This window comes from Ascaphus truei, chromosome 1 (assembly GCF_040206685.1).
Source record: "Ascaphus truei isolate aAscTru1 chromosome 1, aAscTru1.hap1, whole genome shotgun sequence".
NCBI lineage: Eukaryota > Metazoa > Chordata > Amphibia > Anura > Ascaphidae > Ascaphus > Ascaphus truei.
Genome location: NC_134483.1, coordinates 47,166,706 through 47,192,456, shown reverse-complemented (window position 1 = coordinate 47,192,456; position 25,751 = coordinate 47,166,706). Strand labels below are relative to the sequence as shown.

Genomic DNA, 25,751 nt, shown 5'->3' with positions numbered 1-25,751 from the left:
ACGCAATCTCCTAGAAAGACTAGCCTTTTTTAGTTTTTCCCCTCTGCCATAACTACTACATCAAAGGAGGTGAACTCCAGTCCTCAAGGGCCATCAACAGATCAAATGTTACGGCTATCCCTGCTTCTGCACAGGTGTCTGTCAATGACTGGGCAACCTGCTCTGCAGCACTGTTGGTGGCCCTTGAGGACGGGCGTGGGCCACCCCTGTACTACATCATGGAGCCCCTGGAGTGCCAGAACCAATGATGCAGTAGTTGCATCTCGAGGTACTGAAAGTGTTAAAGGCACATTTTAATTTGAACCTCTCAATCCTTGGGGGGTCCGCTTTGCAATGATGTTTTGATCTCTCTGGCATCACATGGGTTGACGTTTCCAAAATAATTGGAAATGGAGTCCACCAAACTAAATGTGAAATGACATCATCCTTAATCCAATAATTTAGTCACGGAACGTCTTGACTTTTTTGAGTTTCCGCAGGTTTCTTTATTTTATCCCATGTATTGTATTGTATTGTATTGTATGTCTTTATTTATATAGCGCCATTAGTGTACATAGCGCTTCACAGTAGTAATACATGTGGTAATCAAATAAATAACAGATAATATAAATAACAGATCATGGGAATAAGTGCTTTAGACATAAAAGTAACATTTCGGAAGAGGAGTCCCTGCCCCGAGGAGCTTACAGTCTAATTGGTAGGTAGGGAGAACGTACAGAGACAGTAGGAGGGAGTTCTGGTAAGTGCGTCTGCAGGGGGCCAAGCTTTATATATCATGTTTAGAATATCCACAGTGCTATTCATATGCTTCATTAAGCAAGTGTGTCTTAAGGTGGGTCTTAAAGGTGGATAGAGAGGGTGCTAGTCGGGTAGTGAGGGGAAGGGCATTCCAGAGGTGTGGGGCAGTCAGTGAAAAAGGTTTAAGGCGGGAGAGGGCTTTAGATACAAAGGGGGTATAAAGAAGACATCCTTGAGAAGAACGCAAGAGTCTGGATGGTGCATACCGAGAAATTAGGGATGAGATGTAAGGAGGGGCAGAAGAATGTAAAGCTTTAAAAGTGAGGAGAAGAATGGAGTGTGAGATGCGGGATTTGATCGGAAGCCAGGAGAGGGATTTCATGAGGGGAGATGCTGAGACAGATCTAGGAAAGAGTAGAGTGATTCTGGCAGCAGCATTTAGGATAGATTGTAGGGGAGACAGGTGAGAGGCAGGAAGGCCGGACAGCAGGAGGTTACAGTAATCAAGACGGGAGAGAATGAGGGCCTGAGTCAGAGTTTTAGCAGTCGAGCAACAGAGGAAAGGGCGTATCTTAGTTATATTGTGGAGGAAAAAGCAACAAGTTTTAGAAATGTTTTGAATGTGAGGGGCGAATGTGAGAGAAGAGTCGAATGTGACCCCTAGGCAGCGTGCTTGGGCTACTGGGTGAATGATTGTAGTTCCAACAGTAATGTGGAAGGAGGTTGTAGGGCAAGGTTTGGGAGGAAGTATGAGGAGCTCTGTTTTAGCCATGTTGAGTTTAAGGCGTCGGAGGGCCATCCAGGATGATATAGCAGAGAGACATTCAGAAACTTTGGTTTGTACAGCAGGTGTAAGGTCAGGTGTTGAAAAGTATATTTGTGTGTCGTCGGCATAGAGGTGATAATTAAACCCAAAAGATGTTATTAGGTCACCTAGAGAGAGTGTGTACAGAGAAAAGAGAAGAGGTCCCAGGACAGAGCCCTGGGGTACCCCCACAGAGATATCAATAGAGGAGGAGGAGGTGTTAGCAGAAGAGACACTAAAAGTACGATGGGAGAGGTAGGATGAGATCCAGGATAGAGCTTTGTTCCGAATACCTAGAGTATGGAGAATGTGGAGGAGAAGAGGGTGGTCCACGGTGTCAAATGCTGCAGAGAGGTCGAGTAATATGAGCAGAGTGTAATGACCTCTGTCTTTGGCAGCATGGAGGTCGTCAGTTATTTTAGTGAGGGCTGTTTCGGTGGAGTGAGCAGTGCGGAAGCCAGATTGTAGAGGGTCTAGGAGAGAATAGGTGTTGAGAAAATGGAGCAAGCGAGAGAATACAAGACGTTCAAGTAGTTTAGAGGCAAAAGGCAGGAGGGAGACAGGTCGAAAGTTAGAAAGACAGGTAGGGTCAAGCTTGCTGTTTTTGAGTAATGGTATGACTGTTGCATGTTTGAAGGAGGATGGGAAGGTTCCAGAGCAGAGGGAGGAGTTAAAAATGTGTGTAAGCGTAGGGATTATAGTAGGAGCTAGAGGTTTTAGGAGATGGGAGGGAATGGGGTCAAGAGGGCAAGTGGTAGAGGGAGAAGAGGAGATCAACAGCGACACATCCTCCTCTGAGACAGTGGAAAAAGATTCAAGGAAGGCAGGAGGAGAGTTAGGAAGAGGTGTAGGATGGGGGGAAGAAACAGAGGGGATGTTCTGCCGTATGGATTCCACCTTTTCCTTAAAATAGTCAGCAAAGTCCTGAGCGGAGATGGAGGAAGGAGAGGCAGCTGAGGGTGGTTTGAGTAGAGTATCAAAGACAGAGAACAGTCGGCGTGGGTTAGACTTGTGCATGTTGATTAGTGCAGAAAAGTAGGCTTGTTTAGTTTGCGAGAGGGCAGAGTTGAAACAGGATAGCATAAATTTGTAGTGAAGGAAGTCTGCAAGAGTGTGAGACTTCCTCCAGAGGCGTTCAGAGGAACGAGTGGAGGACCGCAGCATGTTATCCTTTGCTCCTCTGATGTGCCTCCAATGGTAGACGTGGGCAAACGAGCACTAGTATATCAGTGATCAAAGTAGTTCATGTGGAGTAAGCATGGTTGCCATGGTAACATGCCTCTTTGAGTGCCAGAGGGCTCACAGCCTCTCCGCCATGTTGCAATCGTGATCGCTCCTCAATGATCACTTGATGCAGAGCTCTGAACGCAATCCCTCCCTCTAGAAAGTGAGCAAAAGGTCCATCACGGAGCTACTGTAACTTTATCAGGGGCTGCCTGGCGTGGCAGACCTCCAAGATTCAGTAGCTACCATGGGGCACCCAAGGAGTTAAACTAAACAAGGGAAGACCAATTAAGAAGTGGTTTGAAGATGAAGCATTAAAATAAACACATGGAAATGAGAGGATAAACTGGTAGAACTTGGGTGAATGAATGATAATAATTTTTCCCCAAAAATAATTTTGGGGAAAAATGTTTGCTAAAGAAATTCGCCGAGCAGTAAAATTCATTATACAAGGGTGACGTGTCCCTTTTTATTATAAATATATATTCTGAGAGAAGAAAATTTCAGAATTTGTCAAAAAGGAGATTTGATATTGGCATCTCTCGTGTCTGTCTGTCTGTATACATACAGAGGCAAGAAAAAGTTTGTGAACCCTTTAGAATTTTCATATACAAAATGTCAAACCTAAAATTGTATTAGATCTTAAACGAAGTCCTAATAATAGATAAAGATAACCTGATCAAACAAATGAAACGAAAACATACTGTAATACTTTTTCAACATTGATTTATCCACAAATGATTCAACATTCAATATCTGTGTGAAAAAGTATGTGAACTTTTAGATTCAGTACCTGGTGGCGCCCCCTTGAGCAGCAATGAATTCAACTAAGCGTTTCATGTAACTGCTGGTCTCTCACTTCAGTCTTAAGGAATTTTGACTCATTCCTCACAGAATTGCTTCAGCCCCTGGATGGCCTTACATTCTCCTCTAGAAGCTTCTGATACAACGCAGACTTCATGGTTGTATCAATGATGGCAAACCTTCCAGGTCCTGAGGCAGCAAAGCAACCCCAAACCATCACACTCCCACCACCATGCTTGACAGTTTTCGCCAAACATAATGTTTCTATTTGAGGCCATAAAGATCTACCTTTGACTCGTTTGTCCAGACAACATTGTTCCAGAAGGCTAGTGGATCTTATATGTGCTCTTTGGTGAGCTTCAGAAGGGCAGCAATATTATTTTTAGAGAACAGTGTGTTCCTCCTAGCTATCCTTCCGTGAACACCATTCTTGTTCAGTCTTTTTCTGACAGTTGTTATGCACATTCGCATTAGCAAAGGCGAGAGTGGCAAGCAGATACATGGATGTTACTCTGGGAACCTTTTTCAGTGTCTTCTAGCTGAATCTTACAGAGTTAATTTCACAATGAAACCGTGTGTGTGTGTGTGTGTGTGTGTTTGACTTTTGCGCTAATTCAACTTAATTGTTGACTTTATAGCCATTTTATGTTAATTCTAGATGGGGGTCCTTTTTGATGATTTGGTTTATCTTTACAGGATTTATGAGCGAGTCCCCTCGGGACTGTCCAGTTTCACCTCTCCGGTAACGTAACTCAGCATGTGTTGTAAGTTTGTGTGATGGGGGAACGGGGAAAAACATAAATTAAGTCAGGTAGGTGAACCCGGGGGGAGGGGGGGGAGAGGAGGTAAATAGTGCAACAAGCACACAAATCTATGTCTAGTACCAGAAAGTTAATACTCTGGTATTGTAGCCATGAGCTACTAGGGAGCATGCTCGCCCCAGACATCAGGTCCCTTAACCTTACCCCATAGGTGGGAACTACATTTTTCTGGTAAATATTAGAGACCCCGATGGCAGAGAAAAGGAGAGCGGCTAGCCTTAAAGGGAGCCCCCATCCATCCCTGTCTCCTGCCAAAAAACTTACTCAAATTGAACTGGCATAACAGCACTTTTAGTTAAAATTAGGTGAAATCACATTAAGATTTTACATGTTGAACATTAGAACCCATATAAATCATAGTATTGATATAAACAATACAACCATGGTTAAAGAACGATTTATTTTCTTTGCCACGTCTCTGACACTTGTTACAGGTCTCCCCGCTGGTAATAGTGAGTAATACAGGGTTTTATGAAGACTAAATCAAAATACTTACAGTAACTAACTTTATATATACATCATTTAGAAAGAAGTCTCTCCTGTGTATAAAATGTGTCTCTCCTCTCAATCTCTGTTCTCTGAGTGATGCTGACGTCTTCGATTTGGACTTTCATGTCCCCAAAGACACACTTCCCACTTTCCCCAAATCTGTAAAAGAGGGTTAACCATCCTCAGACGAACTCTGTAACAGGGATCCAGATTAGTAGATCTTTGGGGCTCTTCTGCATTTATATATTGCCATTTCGGGAGAGATAACCATTCACTCATAACAGCAGAGAGAACCTGAAAAAAACAGCCCCAGGTCAGGAATAAACACAAAAATTGACGATCGCAAACCATAGTTGCATAATCCCACCACAATTAATTGTAAGAGATAATAAAAACAAATACTGTAGGAGAAATAGCCCAAAATGTTTCTCCCTCTGGGTTTTTTCAAGGGGTATGCAAATATTTGACCTTGGCTCTCTTCGTCGGAGAATGGTGGCCCTTGCAAGATTATTGAACACTTGAATTGGTGCACTTTCAAATTCAATTTCAGACTCTCCTCTAGTTCTGCAGCCGTTTTGGATTTCTCCCTTAGTGGTAACATACAGTAGTGTAGCTTTACTATTACGTCCATATTTCTGTTGGGGATTGGAGAGTGTGGTCCTAGGGCACCATGTGCCCCAACTATATGCTTCATATCTTCAGTTAATGAAGGACTAATAAATGTTAATAACTGTTTTAGGTAGTGTTATAACTCCTCCGCTGTAATGGATTCTGGGATGTTTCTTAATGTTAGATAATGGCTTCGTTCTCGAATTTTCAGCTCTTCAACAATATCTTTAAGACTTAGAATTTCGTCTGACTCTCTGAGAATTTCATGGTCCATTTTAACCTGTATTTGCAGAGCCTCCTCCATCTTAATTTCTAGGTTGTTCTTACTCCCAACGGTGATGTTTCTTGCTTGAATTCCAAGACTGCTCTGATTGCAGGATGTTTTGTGATGCTTTTGAGCAATTCCTCCAGGTCTTTCTTGGTTATTTTTGTTTCCTCTTCTTTCTCCAGCGCTGAGTCGGACGCCACACGGGAGGCGTCACCATTTTGTGTCTCGGCAGGTTGAGGGACGCTTCTGTGGAAGAAACGTGATACCGCCTGTGACGCCTATCATTTAGCCTTCGGAGGCATTCTAGAACAATTGGTGAGCTTTTTATGTTCAATCTCTACCAGTTTTCTTGTGATTTGGGTAGATTCTCAGGTTTAAAGTAGCAATCCATATAATATCCTACATGTGTGTTTGTTTTTTAAATAAAACAATGCTGTAATAGATAATATATTTACTACCTTCTTTTTTTTTATTAGTTAATTCAACTTGTAATGCCATTTTTATTGAGTTTTAATATACTGAGCATCTTTTGATGATTTCTATAGCAGGCTTTATCCCACATCCCCAGCAGTGCAAGATCTTTGCAACACTTTCCTGTTTGTGATAATGTGTTGCTGATGCCCCCAGCATTTTGAACTGCAAACTGCAACAATAGATAATGTTACCGTAGTAATATAAGAATACATTGTAGCTGCTGAGTTACACCGACTGAAGGACTGATTGAAACTGAAAGGCAGCCATTTAGTGAGCCCTGGGAAGCAGGATCTTTGCTGAATTAGTTGTTAACAAATGTTTTTGTTTTTTTTAAGTGCTCCTTGGATTGCCTATTTAATACCGGAGCAAAGTGTGTCTGCTATATGCACCCAGTATACAGCTGCGGCCGCCTTTATCCTAATGCGGCCATAGCGGCGCAACTCTGATAACCGCGGGCAGATGTAGTATATTTTTTTTTCCGGAATATGTTCCGGTATTTTAGCGCTCGTAATATTAGCATATTATTAGCGCTGTCTGCAATACCGTCTTAAAACTCAGGTGGGCGTTCGCGAGCTGTTGTCTTCAAAGTCTAATACTGTAGCAGTTCAACCTACGTCAGTACACAGTCTGCGTGTGCGTGCGCAGTCATTGTAAATTTGCATATTTATACATGCATGTACAGTGCTGTATGTCTCATTTGAACATTGTTGAAACGCATAGGCGTGTACTGTAACAGTATCACATTTCGGCGTATACAGTGCTCTCCCCTCGCTCGCCCCCGCACGCACACAGACTAATTTACTGCACTGCAGTATTTCAACTTCTTATCTTATCTACAGTACAAGTCTCCCACACCATTCCTTTGAATGGGTGTCTTTCTGGTTTCAATCACATTCACAGAAATAACCATAATATTAGATAGATTTATACTATATAGTAATATTAATATGCAGCAATACTATATAAACAATAATAGATAGATATACTGTATTATATAGTTATATAAATATACTTACGCGTTAGTTACCGTTGATGTCCTCGTGCGTTGTTTGGTCTTACCGTGTGCATGATAGCACACAGTGGTTGTTGGTACGAGGCCAGAAGCAGCTAACCAGCGTTGGATATCTGCAATTCGTTGTCCGCTCGTGTACATCTCCTTAATTCTCATGCTGAGATCCTTTGAAATCTTTTAACAGGCATTGCTGCAAGTAGAAAGAAATACAAGCACAAGAATGTATATTCGATGTTTAGTCGATGTGTATTCAATGTGCAGTGAATCCACAAAATGGATGGTGTATTTATACGTTAATGACTCACATTAGAGTACGCCCACTTTTAACACCTGTACCTGGTCGCCATGCATAAAAGGTTACACACTTTGCATAGCCCACCTCTCGATGATCTGATCTGATCGAGGGCTGAATATATCTGATAGGGGCACGGGCCGTTTACAATTACCCTACCCTGAATATTCAAGTATAATTGTTATGTATCATTGCTGCATCGTTTGTATCCCTTCCTCCCCCTCGGCTCATTATATGTGGTTGCTCACTCTGCTATCTGCTATTGTATAAGCTACAGCGGCACATTTGAATTGGGGGGCCATAACTTGATACGGACTAGATCCGTGCCCCAGAGCTGAATATTACATTTTGTAAGCTCTTGTGCACCTAGCTATCGGCAGCCCAAATCACAACTGAGATTTGTGTGTAGTGTCACAACATTTACTGCTGTCTGTGTATTGTGAGGTTTTAACAAGCGTTATTCAGTGGCACATTTGAACTAGGGGGCTATAACTGGATACGGACTAGATCCGTGCCCCAGAGCTAAGTACCACATTTTGTGAGCTCTTGTGTGCACTGTTCATTAACACTTGTATCACCATTTTACCCACTTAGAGTTAGGCTATCTCAACCCCTAAGTGGGGACCTTTCACGACCAGAGCTATTTCTACTATTTAGCCCACTGTAGCTGTATTATCACTAGTGAGCTCTCACTCTATTGCTTTATATTTTGCATAGCCTTTTGGCATATATCTGTGCATTACCAGTCCACCGTTACCTGTATTTATGTTACAGGCTTTTTAACCTTTTTATTGCTGAACCAGGGGGTTGACTATTCAGTCATTGATTGCTTATCACTGCTAATTAGCAGATAGGTAGGATCTCTACCTTTCCCCCTAGATTTCAGTTAAAGTATTGTATATTTTTTGTCTGTTATGTGTGTTGTTTTACCACTGTCAGTTGTTTATTTATCTCAACGATTTTGACACTTATTTTAACTAATACAATTAAAGCATTTTAATTTTAAATTTATCATCATCTCATTATCACTTACAACGAGTGCTGCCCTGAGGGTGTCTTTGTTTCCTAGTAATTATCCTGTTCTCTCCCCTTATTGCACCGTTGTTTATTCCATTTCATCATAGGCTGATGCGAGGGTCCCCTATCCCTTTCCCTTTCCCCAAATATTGTGTTTGAAATCTTTTAACAGGCATTGCTGCGAGTAGAAAGAAATACAAGCACAAGAATGTATATTCGATGTTTAGTCGATGTGTATTCAATGTGCAGTGAATCCACAAAATGGATGGTGTATTTATACGTTAATGACTCACATTAGAGTACGCCCACTTTTAACACCTGTACCTGGTCGCCATGCATAAAAGGTTACACACTTTGCATAGCCCACCTCTCGATGATCTGTATCTGAACTTGCCCTTGTCCAGATACTGCATTGTGCCATCTGCTTCCATGGATCAATCCCGATTCTACGGACGCAGGAACCCACTCGCCTCTGCCGTACCTGTCATGCAGAAAAGCGAAAGGCAGCAGCCGTTTCCAAGCCAAGGCCAAAGCGATAGGCTAAGGCTAATAAAGAAAACTTCTGCTGACCCCAAAGGCTAAGGGTTTTAATACACGTAAGCCTTATTATGTCAAGAAGAAATTCGGTGATGTACACTCAAAGCAAAACAAATGGCAGCCAACCCATCGAACGCTGCCGCTGCTCTCTCGGAAATCCACGGGTCACTATCTCCATTACGCTTAGACGACTCTGCCGCTTCTCTCCCGGAAATCCACAGGTCACTTTCTCCATCCCTCTTCGACGACGCTGCCGCTTCTCTCCCGGAAATCCACAGGTCACTTTCTCCATCCCTCTTAGACGACGCTGCCGCTTCTCTCCAGGGAACCCCCATCTCATCCTCCGTAGCACCCAGATGTCCACAGCACCCCATGCAGAAGATCCAGCTCGTTAGACCGCATGCTGAATGGGTTAAGTGCCGATATCCCCGGGAACTCTGCTATGCTGGTAAAGATAGATCTTCTTTTAGAGACCATGCTAAATATGGATCAATGGATGGAGAAGATGGATCAATGGATGGAGAAGATGGATCAATGGATGGAGAAGATGGATCAACGGATGGATCAACGGATGGAGAAGATGGATCAACGGATGGAGAAGATGGATCAACGGATGGAGAAGATGGATCAACGGATGGAGAAGATGGATCAACGGATGGAGAAGATGGATCAACGGATGGAGAAGATGGATCAACGGATGGAGAAGATGGATCAACGGATGGAGAAGATAGAGACTGACATAGCGGGGATACATAATTTGCTCGGAGTTCATGCCCCTGTATCTCCGACGCCGGAGCAGGAGGGTGGCATGGATGGGATGAATGGGACCTTCGTCCGCCTTCCATCACCAAGCGCACCCCCTCCACCAGAAGAATATGTGTACATGTATGCCGTTGACGAGGATGACATGACAACCCCGTCAAGACCACGCCAGGAGACAACATGGCGACCAAGACAGGAGGAAAGCATCCTCCCAGACAACCTACCCTCGCCCACCGCCACAAGCACACCCACTCCCAGAATCCAACCCACATAAGCTTGCATCGATACGGTGCCCGACATCATCCTGCGCAAGCTGCCCAATCCACTCGGAGAAGTATAGGGTGATGAGTGCTGGTTTACCCCAGAAGTATGGCATGTTAATTTTCAAGCACCACGTGTCCTACTTGGTGTACTGCGGGTGGGCCAACAATGTAAACTACGAAGGAAATCGCGAAAAAAGGGCGCTTCCTGAAAATTTAAGAAGGACTACTGTATTGTGGAGGAATTGCGGCGCTATTTTTCAATTACAGATCCTGTAATGAAAATCGTGAGAGACGCCATTAATGGCATTTTGCGTCATACAAGGCATCGGCCCTGGGAGGACAATCTGGTGGGGATCGAATTTGTGTGACTGTTCAAATGTTGTTTATTTTTTGACTTGTTGCTTGTTTTAACTTGTATTAATAAAGAAATGTTTTTACCAACACCATACTGTTGTGCTGTAAATGTTTTGACTTTCTGTACTTTAATAAAGGAGATGTTGCGTGTTTTAAATTTTATTAATAAAGAAATGTTTTTACTTAACAAGACCTGCACAACTCCAGTCCTCAAGGGCCGCAAACAGGCCCGGTTTTCATCCTGAAAACCGGGCCTGTTTGTGGCCCTCGAGGACTGGAGTTGTGCAGGCCTGACTTACTGTACTGTACACCATCCTACTGTAAATGTTTTGAATTGCTGTACACTTTAAATGTTTTTAAATTGTATTTGTAAATAAATGTTTTTACTTACTCCATAAATGTTTTTGTACTTACTCCACCAATAAAAGAAAATGTTGATTTGTTTTAAATTGTTCCATTGTCTCCTTTTATACTGTAACAAAATACAGTGTATACTGTAGGCATGCTCAGTACATCACAAGAGTATTAAAACAATACATGCTGTACGGATATATAATACACATACTGTACAGTATGTACTGGAATACATGTAGAATAAATGCATACTTTTTATTTTTCGGGTTTATTATACAGTGTATATATATATATATATATATATATATATATATATATATATATATATATATATATATATATATATATATATATATATATATATATATATTTATATAAAAAAAATATATATATATTTATATAAAAAAATATTGTATACGGTCTGAAAACAACAGCATTTCTATTTCAGGTTTTCTATGAAGCTCTCAGTTACAGTATTCTATCCTAATCAATAACAACGGCCACTAAACTGTAGACTCCGGTACGTGGTTTTTAAAATCCGATTCAGCAATGTGCAGGCATTGTTACACAAAGCGATATTATCCATCGAAATCCCTCCATTTGCCGTTTTCCGCATGAGATGAGAAAGTTTTCTTTTCTGAGGAAAAACAAAAGTACAAGTTTTACTGTAATGGTCAGTCAGTCCCCTAAAGAAGTTCCCACAGTTAGTCCCACCAATAATTTTCTCGGGGGGCGTCTCCTGTTCACATGCGCCTACTGTCGATGTGATGACACGCATATGCGTTTCAAGACGGTTCCAATGCGCATGCGCCTAGCTTTCCACCAATTGTTCAGTATCTACTGTAGAAGCTGCTCAGCCAATGATATTGCTTACAGGAGAATCGCTTGACACTGCATTGATATTGATATTTCAAAAACAGAATAAAATACGGCAACATTACTCACCATAGACTTTGCCAATCAGCTGGCGCCGAGCCACTGCCAGTCCCGTATTCTTGATTATACACGCCGTTTACAGGTGACAGCGGAACTACTACACCTGTAGTCAGCTGATGAGGCTGGAAATCGCTTTGGTACATGCAAGCTTGCTGGAATCTATACGCGAAATCCGACTCAGGCTGCAGGTGCAGGTATCCGGGCGGGAACAGACAGCAAGGGTTGCCGGTCACCAGGTTTTCACTGACGGTCGGACCGTTATTGGAAGCCGGTGCTGACGCATTGCTTGCCTGCGACTGACGTTTCTTAGTTGGTTTAACATGAGCTTTTGCCTTTTGAAGTCTCCACGATCAAAGATACGGGAAAAATCTGGTGCTACACACCAATACCCTCCAATAACACCGGGATCAATACGAAGAAAACATGGATCGATACATAATTTTTTCCTTATTGCACGCTTCCACACATGAGCAGCTGGTGAAAATTTGTAAAAATCATAGTTTTCGATAAAATACTGATAAATTTGACCAACTGTTGCCATCTTATCATCTGTTGCGTTAATCGCGGCCCATATTAAATAAGCGTACGTTATGTCGGGTTTTTGGAACACGGACTGCAGTGGTGCACTCATCTCGGAACTCTCAGGACAATAGAACACCAGACACTGCGCATTTAGTTTTTAATATGAAAAGCCTAAATTGATACATTATTGTAACCTCTTCAGTACCAAGGTCAATTTACAATGGACCACTGTGGTATTTTTTTTTAAACACCTGCAAGTCGACACATTACTGAAGCGCATGCGCATTACAATTCATGAATATCTGCCATCTGGCGGATACGCGAAGAATTGCAACCAAGTAAATCCGAACCATTATCAATAAACACATCAATAAACACATGAACCGCGGGTGACGCTGGCATGAATGCAACATGAATGCGGCATGAACGCGGTGAAGTGCATGGCATTCGGAAAGAATCCCCGAAAAAATTCGGAGATGTCGGAGAATAAAAGGGGCCGCGGCTGTATGCCCTTTTTATATTATTCTTTGATATTAAAAACATTAAAGAAAAATGACCAGTATCATGTAAACGGGCAATATTGCCTAAGACGAAAGTGAACGAACGACAATGGTGTGTTTATAATTGCAGGTTAAATGTAGCTGATACTGTAATCTGACATGTATAAATTCTTTAAAATCTTTTAAAAACTCTTAACATTTCCATGGTTAACAAATACTTTGGAGGGTTTTACAAACTGTGCAGTATGTAATGTTTTGGTGATAATACTGTTTGCCAGTTTACAAGACGCAAGGTCAATTTTTGGCTCCTTTAGTGGGAATTGAATCTTTCTTAGGCCGCGCTTATAGTGCCGGCAGCGCTGACATCACGCTACGGTCGCTGGAAAAATCACATTGAAGGGACTTCCACCGTTGCTCCTACTATAAGTGCTTGCGACAGCGTCAATATATTTGTTTTGACGCGCTGTCGCCGGCACTATAAGCGCAGCCTTAGGCCTCGGACATGGTCAAAAAGACCGCGTTGAGCCGCGCTGAGGGGAAACATTATCCCTATGAGCACGGCTTTAGACGGCGCTTCCGCAGGCGTGCAGAGGCGTGTGGAATTTTAGCCGACAGTGAAAATTACGTTTCCCCGCTGAGGGAAGCGCAGGGCCGGTCACGTGACTGCCAAAAGCCAATGGCAGTCCGTGGCGCGCTAGCTCCACCTCCCGCTCCGACTCCCACCCGGCACACAAGTGAGCTCGCTGACGCTCATGCAGGGACACGAAAAAGCTCCTGCTTGAGCAGGAAAGCATGAGCGTCAGCGCTGCTCAGCGCTTTTCCCTTTACCATGCCCGCGGCCTTAGGAAGCTACCGTAATTACGCCGAGTTGTTTACATTTTGTTTTGACTCACTACATTGAACTGCCTATTTAAGCCGGAAGAACATTTCTCATTGGTGCGAATATCTTAAATTGTTTTGCTTTTTGATGAGATATTTGCAAGATGTCGCGTTGCTTAACAGTGAGCAAAAAGTGGGCATTTTGGACAGCTGTTTAACCAGAATCGCTTTAATCGTTACTAAGGAGCCATCAAAGGCATAGAAATATACAGTTTGACGACAGGAAAGAAGAGGACCACTTTGGCCACCTAGTCTGCCCATTAACCTATCGGTTGTTTTTTTCCATATTTGGGATATGTATTGGCCCCTATCCCCTCTGCTGGGAGACTTTTCCAGGGATTCACCTCCCCCCCCTCCCATTCTGTGAAGAAGTATTTTCTCACATTTCCCCTTAACCGTCCGACGTCCATCTTCAGAGCATGATCTCACGTTCTAACACTTCTCTAAAATATCCTTCCCTTCTGTACCTTTATTCAAATTCTTTACATAATTTGTAAGCTTTAAGCATACTGATAAAAAAGACTTTCAGGAAGCAGGGGGTCCCCAGAGCTGAACCGCGTTAATTTGATCTCCGGGGAGCACTTGCTTCCCGGGATATATACCTCTGAAGGTGCCACCAATTCTTCATGCAGGTTTACATTTGTGGCGTAATGCAGGCCAATATGAAGCTGCGACGGATTACATCAATAGCCTAGGCGGAGCCACGCTTTGTCATATCCCCCCGGTCTCTTGTTTCCACCAAGCTGTGCATATTGAAGTTCTTTCCCGATACGTTTTCTGATGTAGACCAGGGGTTCCAACTCCAGTCATCAATCAAGGTGGGCAGCCACCAACCAGTTAGGTTTTATGGATATCCCTACTTCAGCACAGGTGGCTCAATTGACTGGGCCACGTGTGCTGAAGCAGGGATAGCCCCAATACCTGGCTTTTTGTTTCCCCTTGAGGAGTGGAGTTGGTCTCCCCTGATGTAGACCATGCACCATTTTAGTAGCCCTTCTTTGCACAATCTCATCATCCTGGAGATATGGTCTCCAGAACTGAACACAGTAATCCAGGCAAGGTCTTAGCATTGATCTATAATGTGGCTTCACTAGATCTTTCTATACTGCTAACAACTCTTACTATACAACCTAAAATCCTGCTGGCTTTCCCCCACTACTTTGTTGCATTCCTCGCCTATGTTTAAGACTGCACAGATATTGATTCCCATTTTCTCCATGGTGGTTTCCATGATAGTGCCAATAATCCTGTAACCTTCTTTTGGGTTTTTGTAACAGAAGTGCACTTTTCTGCATTACATAGTAGTTGGCACACAATCCCTCTATTCCTCCAATCTTCCTAATTAGTCATCTTGTTTACCCCCTTGGGCTGTCAACCCTTTTGCATATCTTCCCATCTTCTGTACAAAGGCATACTTTCCCTTCCAGACCTTCAGCAATGTCGCGACTAAAGACATTAGAAGGACCGATCCACATTGAGTTTCAATGCGTGGTCAATCTTGGCAAAGTGTGCCAGCTTGTGGGGGAAAAAAGGGCGTATTTCACCTGGTTTGTGAATGTTGCACATTTTCTACTCATTAGGTAATGCATTGTTTTAATGTGACCACTGAAAACCGCTCCCAGGCTTGTTATCAAAAGCTGGTCGTGTCTGCCAAGACGTGAGCATTATCGGCAATCGGGAGGCAAATGTGTGCATGATGTTTATCATCCGGAAAAGAACGACTTCCTTCTGTACTCAAAGTACTGCATTAAAGCAGCAATACCCAAGCAGCCTAGTGGAGTTTAACTCTTATATTGTTAGTACCTTGCCTCTCTTTTAGGGTTAGGCTACGCCCCAGTGGTAACTGCGGTGCGCGCCTGTATGGGGCAGGCCCCAGTGGCTGTGTGGGCGCGCAAAGCGCTGTGACGCTTACGCTGGCAGGGAAGACAAGAATTTTGTCTCCCCGTGCCGCAACGCGATCACGTGGTCGGCACGCAGCCAATGGAAGGGCAGATATGCCCCCGCTCCCCCGTGCATCCCATCGCTCCCCTACAGACCGCACAACACGGCTTTCAACTGTGCACGCGTCGCAAGGCCGCCAGGCACGCGTGCTGCAGGTACCACTGGGGCCGTAGCCTTAGAAATCATGATTTAACTTTGAGTTGACCATGGTAACCTTCAGACTGTGCTGGGCTCCCGGACCCTTAATATTTCTCATTTTTAAATTAAAAACCACGTTGGAAAGGGCCAGAAGAGATCTCAAAGTAAAAAAAATGAGGTGTCACCAACCATTGAGAACTGCTGCTTTAAGATGTTTGCAGTCAGGGGGCCGGCGTCAAACATTGTGTTATGCTGCAGTCCCTTTTGGCAGCCGATGTTTAAGATACTGCGTGCTTAATCCAGTTACCCGCATGGTAACCGTTTCACTGCCAGAGAAGTTTGCATTGCACGTCCTGCGGGCGGCACAAGGGTTAATCCACCCTTGTGATGGGAGACGCTAATAAAGGACATTTTCTTTTAATTGCAGATATTTTTTCATGCCGCTGTTGGGTTTAACCACACACTGGCTTCCTCCTTTCTGTAGCCGTAGACCTGATCCCGATTGTTCTCCTTATGGGGAATGTTTGTAAACAAACGAGGGGAAACAGGTGGAAATGAAGCCCTATTTAGGAAACGTTTCCTTTGATTACTGTGTAATTACCTCAAATGCACAGGGAAGGATGTATAGAAAAAACACCACCAACCCCCACATGAATGCAGGATGCAGAGGAAGAAACTGTGGGATTTTTTAAATTTTTTTTATTTTCGATTAACACATTTGTTTTATTATAAAGTGGTTGTTTAACCCTTTAATTGCAGCCTGAACATCATGAGAACTGGCACTCTAGGGGCCCTATGACATGCAGACTACGTCCTGCTAGAAATGGTTGTTTCTTTTTTTTTTTTAGTGGGGGAGATCGTTGGGGCGGCGAACGAGATCGGAGCGGAAGTGGATTACCCTTCACTTCCATTGATTTACATGCTGGGGGGCCTGCCCTCGAGTGCCCATGACTACTATACCAAGCCTTCCCCTGTTTGAGATCCGGAACACTGGTGGCACCAAGGTGCATCCGGTCTTGTGGCACAAAGGGTTAGGGTTGGGGTGCGCAAACTTTTTGTCCTGAAATCTATGCCTGCTCTCACCCACTGCTCGCGCCCGCCTTACCTAGTCTGAGGTGTCAACTTACGCTGCGTTGCCATGGCGGCGTGCCGCCCAAGCTGACTGAGTCAAGGTAAGGGATGTTACAGAGGCCTCACACGGTCCCCCCGGCATTTAATCTAAATGCCTTGGGGAAGAGTGCGGGGCCACTGTCATCACCGCGCCCCCCTTGGAAAGTCAGGGGGTACGCGCCTCCCAGTTTGCACACCCATAGGTTAGGGGACCCCCCTAAGAATCAGTCTTGTATCAATAACTATCCAAAACGATACTAAAAAAAACAAAAAGGCGCATATTTTTTAAACGTGTAAGACCAGGATAAAAAGTCAAACCCTTTACACAAAACCTTGAGGGGCATCACCTTGAGATTCCACTGTTCCAAGTTGCAACACAATCTGGAGGCCGTGATAAGGCCGAATAATTCTGTTATCTTGTAGTCTGGGCTGTGTTATCTTGGGGCTCTTGAAGGGTCATGACTGGTTGAAGTGGTATTAATGTTTAGCACTTTCCCCATCTATCACATTTCTTTGAGCTTTGAAAGGACAGCAGAGCTGTGCTAATATTTGATAATAAAGCTACTGCTGTTTAAGATGTGAAGTCCCTCCAAGAGACATATTGTAACCCTGAAATAAAGTCGTAACACTCGGCTGTCTCTGCCGTTTCAGTGGCTGCATCATAATTTGAGATGCATTGAATATATTTACTGATTTGGGCCCGGTAACATATGCAGGGATGGCAACAGTATAAAATCAGTGAGAGCGTGTGTGTGGGTGGCCATAGGAAGGAATAGATCTTTCCAGTGGTGATCAGCACAATGGAAATACATTTTGTACCTCTTCGGTGTCAGTAGGGTCAGCAATGCCCTGTCCTGTAATGCGATGCTGGCCATTCAGGCACTGAATGAGTTTAAAGGGCCACCTTCAAGGGACAAAAGGGAAGTGATAGAAATGGCAGTTTCCCCCCCACCCCCTGTTTTTTGTTTTTACATTGTGGAAAATTGGAGGAAAACCCTGTGAATTTCAGGTCTGGGGGACTCTCTAGTCCCCAAGATACATACCTGTAACTGTAGTAATTTTGCATACAATGTAAGTGTGTTATAATGTTTACAAAAAGCTTCAGAAAGGGCAGACCTCTGGGGGTCTATGTACTAATAAACACACAGATACCCATCAAGCTCTGAGAAACCCCAAACATAATCACATAAGTGTGTGTGTGTGTGTGTGTGTGTGTGTAATTGTCAAAAGGAGTGCTAGAGGGCGTGGCTAAATGTATATGTAGCATAGCCTCCGGCCGCTATGCCCTTTCCTAGGCCCTACCAGTGTAAGCCCTATTGGGTGCAGGCAGTGGTTGGGCTAATTCCTTCAGAAAGGCTCTGTATGCTTTTGCAGCCTTGGATGAATTAGATGTATCCAAGGGCGGGCCTTGGCAACAACCAGAAAGTGTCAGCCTGAAAGGTGAGTACTGATTGGATTACACACGAGATGTGATGACCTACTGTATCAGTATTTAACCTGCTCTGTTAAGGGGCAGGGTTACAAACACCAACCTAAAGGCTATAAGTTCTGGCACTTTCCTAAAATCTGGGCTCTCTCTGTCAGTCTCTCTCTGCCCTCTGGGAGTGAGCACCCTCTGCCCTCCATCTCAGTAGGAGATGTGAGGAGGAGTCCATCAGGCCTGGTCTGGGCCTCAAGCCTTAACCAGTGCCTTTCACTGGGGGAAGCGGAGGGAAGAATGCACCTGTTATGTTTATTCAACCTGCATGCAATAAAGATCCAGTTGTACCAGAATCAGTGGGATTTCCCTGTCTTGCTGAAAGAACAAAGGTGTCAGTATGGACCATCCACTGCTATCACAGAGGCTCCATGCTGACTGGAGGAGCTGCACCAATGAATAACTAAGGTAACCTATAAACCTGTCCTGTTCTCGCCACAACACCGCAGAGCACTGAGCCCTCCTGTTACCACACACGTACAGCACAACACTTAACACGTAGCTAGTGAAGAAGCAGACCCCCCGCCCAGCCCCCACCCCCCACAATATCACTTGGGGTGGGGGTACAAGGGCTACATATACAACAAAAAACAAAGATGTCCAAAGCTAATTCTCATATGACAAAAATGCACAGTGCAATACCTATATATTCTCTTGAAAAAGGGTCATTTTTTTTAACCCTTTGGCCAAAGTGTCTTAAGCCTGCTGCCACTTTCAAGGCATGACTGTTAGCAGATCCTAACATTCTTATTTACCTGTATAATTACAGGAAGAATGATCTGCATTGGATCTGTCATAACCTGGCAAAATGAAACTGACCTGCCAACTAAATGACCCTTTTAAAAGAGATATATAGGTATTGCACTGTGTATTTTTGTCACATTGGAAGTAGCTTTGGGCATCTTTGTTTGTTTTTTGTGGTCTATGTACTAAGGCAATTTTGGAGCAATAATGGTGCAAAGACTTTCATTGTTGTTTTGCACTTCTTTGCATAAAGGTGTTTGCTGCAATTTTTACCCGATGTATGTCAGTTTAGGATTTGGGTGCTGTCAAAAGGAGATTAGGGAGGGATTACAGTACAGGAAGCACGTACTGCATAGTGAAATGTATCAAATTATGGGCCTCTTTTCTCCCATCGGCATCAGCGTTAAGTCCACAGAGGCTGAGGTGGCATAAATGTGATGCACCCTGAAGCACAAAAGGGTGCAACGCATAGAAACACGTTTTCCTTGTGACTTGATTCGTAAACCACTTGGGTATCTGTTCTTTCTACCATTGAAGTAAATGGAGAATTAAAGAGACATCCGAGTTGATGCCCAAGAAAAGGCGTTGGTTATACGAAATAAAACAATTCTACAGTACCTTGTTTATTTAAAACTCTAGAATCAGGAAAGTCCTGTCTGGATGGACATCTTTTTATCAAGAACGGCCTATGATGCAAATGCTAAATAATTATTGGAAAAAAATGTTGACATGGACTGATGCAATGCTAATGATTGGTTAGTCTGGACTATCCCAAACAGGGGGAGGGGTGTCTGATTTCACAGAATTGGATCGTTCAGAGATTTCACAATTGGGATTAATCTGTACCACAGATCTGATCGATCTGTACCACCTGACTGTCCGATACCCTCCCTGTAGCTTGCAGCCAGGGAGCGGTTATTATCTTCAGTTAACAAATCCAGTCCTCAAAACCCCCCTTAACAGGTCAGGTTTTAAGGAAATCCCTGCGTCAGCACAGGTGGCTCAGTCGAAGAGTTCTGACTGAGCCACTGATTGAGCCACTTGTGCTGAAGCTGGGATATCCTTAAAACAAGGAAAATCCTCACTGTAAGACGTGTGCAGAGGTGCATACAATGGAGACCGATTTGGGTGAAAATGATATCTTGGCTTTATTTATCCAGGCAAAACATACAAAAACAACACAATAACAAACCCCTATCCCTTTCTAAGGGCTATCTTACTTTCCCAGACCCTATCTGCAGGCTGGAGGGATATTCCCAGTACCTGCCTATCACCCCAAAGTCTCAGGAGGTACCTTAAGCAGCTGGCCCTCCATGTCAGTCTCTGGCAGGTTCCTGGGTCCTCTGTGTCCAGGAAATATAGGTCTCTGGGTATCTTGATCTCAGCACAGTCTTTGTGCTCAAGACAGTGTCTGTGTGCAGGCTTCTCTGCTCTCCCTCTGTTAGCCCAAATGTGAGCTAAGTAATCTCTCTCCTGTGCCTCACATGAGGCTTTTTACAGAGCTCTCATTAGTCCAGGTGGAGACTAGTTAATTGAGTGGCTGCAATTAACTCTCTGCTGGATTCTTGGAGCTCTGAGGCTGCTTCATTTAAACAGAGCTATGTCCCTGTTACACTCACCAATATCATGTTTTTACATTTTATGTAGGAGATTTATTTAATGTTATCTTCTGGTACAATAACATACAGATGTAGTAAAGCTTACTGCGTTGTCTGCTGCGGTACCGTGAAGGTCGCGGCTCGGAATAATTGCCGGGGGGAGGGGTTCCATGGCAGCGCGATCGCGGCAGACACTGGCGCCCGTGGCGCTGGGAACAGCAAGTCTTCTTATCATCTGTACTTCTAAATTCTGTTTTGACTAAAACGGGTCAAAATAAAACATAAAAGGGTTCACAATGAACTCTGTTTTTCTTTGAAGGATAATGCACTCGAAACCAATAATTGCTCCACCTCTATAGCACTTCTGCAAACAATTAACCTAATTGACTATTTAAATCTTTACTTTCTCAATTATCTGGACGAGAGCAGAGTGTTTCCGGAGAGCATCGCTACATGATGTCGGCCAGAGCCAGTGGAGGATTTCTGGGAAGCACTGAACACCGGTTATCTGCAGGGTAAATAAGAAACATAAAATGTTTCCGGAAGCAGATAATGCTTTGAATACCTGGAAATAGCCCCTGGATCGCCGTTATATGCTGTATCTATACATAATTATTTGAATTGCCTTTTTACCTATTATGCTTTTACAAATCTCCTCAAGTGATTTTATTGCTTGCAATTTCTCTCTACATGTTGTTTTGCCAGAGCATCTTTTTCTGTGAACTACCTCCGAGATGCTTTTTTGGATAATATACCGTGAATGAGGTTACATTTAAATCTTCTTTTGTGATGATGAAAGCAGAGGTGCTATTGGAGGTGCTAATATCAGAGTGCCCTGTTACATCCATAATGATGGCTATTGGAAATGGTACATGTACCCTTATTCTGTTCAGGGAATGGCACCAGGACATCATGGCAGTGACATTTCCTAAACGTAATACTATTTGTCCTTGCGTCTAGGGCTTATTGCAAAAGTAGTTCTATGAGAGGGGGATGGGTCAGAGCGATCACTTGACTTTGGAGCCTGAATGTCCATGACCCTCTGCTACTACGGTGAATAAGACCTTGCGTAAGTGCACCTTATTCCGTAGCCACAGGGTATATGCTACTGTAGATAGAAGTATGGCCAGATAGCTGAACTTATCCCCCTTTTGAAAGCACAAGTCCTTTTGTCTTTTCTTAACTTTATTGAGGGAGTCACAGAAATGAAAAGGGTTCTTGTGGGTGTTGTTGTGTGGGTAGAGAGTGCTTCTCTATGTGAACTGCTTCTGTATCAAGGGACGGTCAAACGGATTGCTTTGCAAGGGAGTAAGTAAGAATGATAGTCCTCACTCAGTAGCTGGATAGGAAAAGGAAGTGTGTAATGTTTGTCACACAAGAATAGGGACAGGGCAAGCTACCTGTGCAAACAGACAGGGGAGTATGGAAATGTCCACTTAGCCAGGGGAATTAAAGGGGTTGTCACGGCAACCAACTTCTAGCAGGCTGGAGAATTGGGAAGTATCTAAATGTATTCATTCCCACCAGCATGCAGGGAAAGCTTACCTCCAAATAAAGGCCAGCAGGCAGAGCTGCAAAAAGGGGGAGGGGGAAACAGAAATAGACAATCCTGTTCCAGGACACACTCACAAAGACTATCTCTCACACTGGAACACCACTGGCCAGTGGATGAACTGAGTGAACCCCGCAGATCAGGCCTTGCGCTTATGTATACAATGAATTTATTAGCGCATTGAGGGTTCCGTTTGAACTGCTAGAGTACCTTCATCAATATTTGATACTTGATGAATATATTGATTGAGTTTATTGGTTTTGATGATATTGTCAATTAGATTGGGAGGTGGGATGTTGGTATATATTTTTAGGAATTTATTGAATACAATTATTACATTGAAGAGGCAATTTCAGCTCTGGGGACCCCCTGCTCCCGGAGATACTTGCCACTGTAGTGGGTGTCAGTAGCCACTCCAGGGTTCACATTATGGCCGCTTTTCAAAGCTCCTGCAGCCTGCGGGCCAATAGGAAGCCGTGACGTCATCTGGTGCGACTTCCTATTGGCCCATGCGATGCGGTAGCTTTAAACTACAGGAGATACTGGCACCCCCTTTTGGAGGTATCTCTGGAAGCAGGGCTCCGCAGAGCTGGAATTAATTGGGGTTGAGCTCCGGAGACCCTGGTTCAAACCTGTATTAAAAAATTAAAACTAAATAATCATTAAACAAGGACTAGGATCGCTCCTTTTAAGGAAGTGTTAGCATGATAAATTAATGACAGATATCTCCGTGCTGATAAAGGGGTTTTACCGTTTTTTTCTGTGGGAAGACGCAGAAGATTTATGGTGATGACAGGAAACTTCCAACACCCACATACCCAGCCCCAGTGCATTAATTTTATTTGCCTAGGTGTATGCGAGTTGTAATATATTGAAATAATGCTCTCATGTAACACCTTAGTTTCTAGTTCATCTGTTTTTTAATTGACAAAAATGGTTAATCGCTTCACAGAAATAGATGCTAAATAGCGCAATTAGTCGTTGTGCAGAATATGCAAACTCTGCTACTTTTATTAGGGGTGTATAGACAAAGGGTGCTGTGATTTTTCTTGCTATGATCAAGGCGTACAAGGCGTACATATAAAGCAGCTTCTTGCTTATTGTTGTTACATTATGAAAGTAGGCTAATGTTTTTTTTTTTTTTACTACATACCCTCCAAGATGGAAGGAAGAAGAAACTCGACTGAGCCACTGATTGAGCCACCTGTGCTGAAGCAGGGATATTCTGTGTAACACCCCTACAACCACCCACCACCCCTCCTAAGGGAGATCGGTTGTTACATGATGTTACTGTGGTACTGTGTAGCTCCCCTGTAGGTTATCAGGAGGTCTGATTCTCCGCAGATGGTAGAGGGAGTAGGCAACAGGACAGGCTTTCAACTTTTGGTGCAGCGCCTCCATCCTGCAGAGCTCTGCCAGGGGCAGGGAGTATTCCCCACAGGAACCTTTCCAGAAACACACTCATTTTGATAAGGAGACATCTTTTATACCAGGGGAGGGTCCCACTCCTAAGCTCCAGTAATTGGCAGCACTACTGAAGTGAGCCCACCACCCGGCACATTCTCCAACAGTTTCCAGACTGCACCTGGAAACCGTTACAAATTACCACCTTGCTGAGGAAACTCACATGCTGGCCGATGTGAGGGATTTAACCCGAACACTGCCTGCTCCTTACCAGGACTTAGTGCTAGGGCCAGGAAACACATAGCCAGGGGCACTGGGCTACACTGAAAACCTGACCTGTGGGTGGCCCGTGAGCACTGGCGTTGGCCACCCCTGCAGTGGTGTATCGTTCTGCTCTTCGGTCTGCAAATATTGCTGCAGATGCCCCTGGACTGTACTGTAGCTTTCTGTGAGCTAATCTTCATTCATATCATAGGAAGCCTTTTACGGTTTGATATGTGGTTGATGGAGTAGCATTATAATGCTTTCTAAGGAGATGTTGCACAGATGTCATCCATCTGAATCCAAGTGATGTTTACTGAAAGCTTTCTTGTACTTTTGTTTGTACTTGAATCATCCTCTTTCTTTTTTTAATTTAAGTCTCTAAAGTCCACAAATCAATTTCCTCATCCTTCCAACATCAGATGCATTTAATCCATTTATAGGATTACCACCCACATAGCACTTGCGCAAATGCCTTTGTCTTGTATGCGGTTTATTTTTTGTGAATGAAACAATGGGCAGATTCTAACATAACTAAATCAGAGGAGTCCGTCATTCAGAATGTGCAGATCGGTTCTCTTTCTGTTGTCCATATAGTGTTACAGTACAATACATTGTAACACAGCGGTGCACAAAATGGGGGCGGGAGATTTTTTTGGGCGGGGACGCGGGCGGTTGTAGAGGTCCAGCGTGAGGCCTCTGCAACCTCTACTTACCGGGATTCAGCCAGCTTCAGCAACGCAACGCAACGCGGCGTCACGGTTACCTTGGTAATATGACGGCAAATTATGCCGAGGGTCACGTGATATCACACAAATGACGCCGTGCGAGGTTAGGAGGGGGTGGCCAACGGAGAAGGTAAGGCAGAGGGGGCACCACAAAAAAGTTTGCGTGCCCCTGTGTAACGCACTATGGAAGCAGTATCAGGAAACTGCAGTATATTCACTTAGAAATAATAGATTTTCAGTAGTCATTTTTGCAATAACTTCTCAGTGAAAATGCATGTTGGAGTGTGATGGCTAATTATTATGATTTTAATGTCATAAATTTGACTGCTTTACTCAATACAGCAAGTTGTTGAAACATAGAAACCCTCAGCAGATAGTACCCACCCACACTTTGCGTCCTGACTTTTTCATATATGGGAAACCTTTTATGCTTATCTGACTCCGTTATGAATGATGCTACTGAATTGGCCTCCACCACCTCCACTTGCAGGAGGTTCCATAAATATGCAACACCCTTCCTTAAAATTCACGTACCGCTCCCTCCAGCTTTCGAGCCCGGGTGCTTGTTCTAGCTTTCTTTCTCCGGAGAATGCTTCCTTTTCTATCTTGTTGAAACCCTGGCTGTATTTAAAGGTTTCAATCCCCATCTTTTTTTCTTTCAGGTTGTTCATGTTGAAGTTCTTGTAGAGTTTCATGATGAGCTGTATGAAGTAGACAAATCAATACAATCAATTGTTTCCTCTCCTTTTCTCTCGTATTTTGTTTGTCCTGGAAATATGTCCTCTTGGACTGAAGAAAATGTACATTGAGGGTATTTGTTGTTGCTGATCAGACTTGAAATCTGTCAGATATTTTTGATCGGCATCTTCATCCATGACGATGGAGAACATCCATCCCACATGAGCAAGGTCCCATCATCCTTCTCTGGAATATTAAAGCGTGGCTATTGCAAATAGTCTGTTGCAGGTGTAACAGTGTTTCCCTCACCATATACCTGCTGGCAACAGGAGGGCTGAGTCATCTGCCGATGGTAGTGGGGACACAGGAACAGGCTTCTGTGGCTCATACCCCACATATCTCCTTAGCGGTGCAGTGCCTCCATCTGCCGTAGGCTCCAGGAACTGAAGGTGATCTCCCA

The 25,751-nt window shown here is 43.7% G+C and overlaps 1 protein-coding gene across 2 annotated transcripts in view; it reads left to right on the top strand.

Moving 5' to 3' along the window:
• The window catches only part of PDZD2 (PDZ domain containing 2), a 385,311-nt gene that overhangs the window by 54,655 nt on the left and 304,905 nt on the right, over positions 1 to 25,751 (top strand). For both annotated transcript variants that reach the window (XM_075587491.1, XM_075587482.1), the window contains exon 2: positions 5,941 to 6,073. The gene's annotated coding sequence lies outside the window, so the exon portion shown is untranslated. The remainder of the gene's footprint in view (positions 1 to 5,940; positions 6,074 to 25,751) is intronic.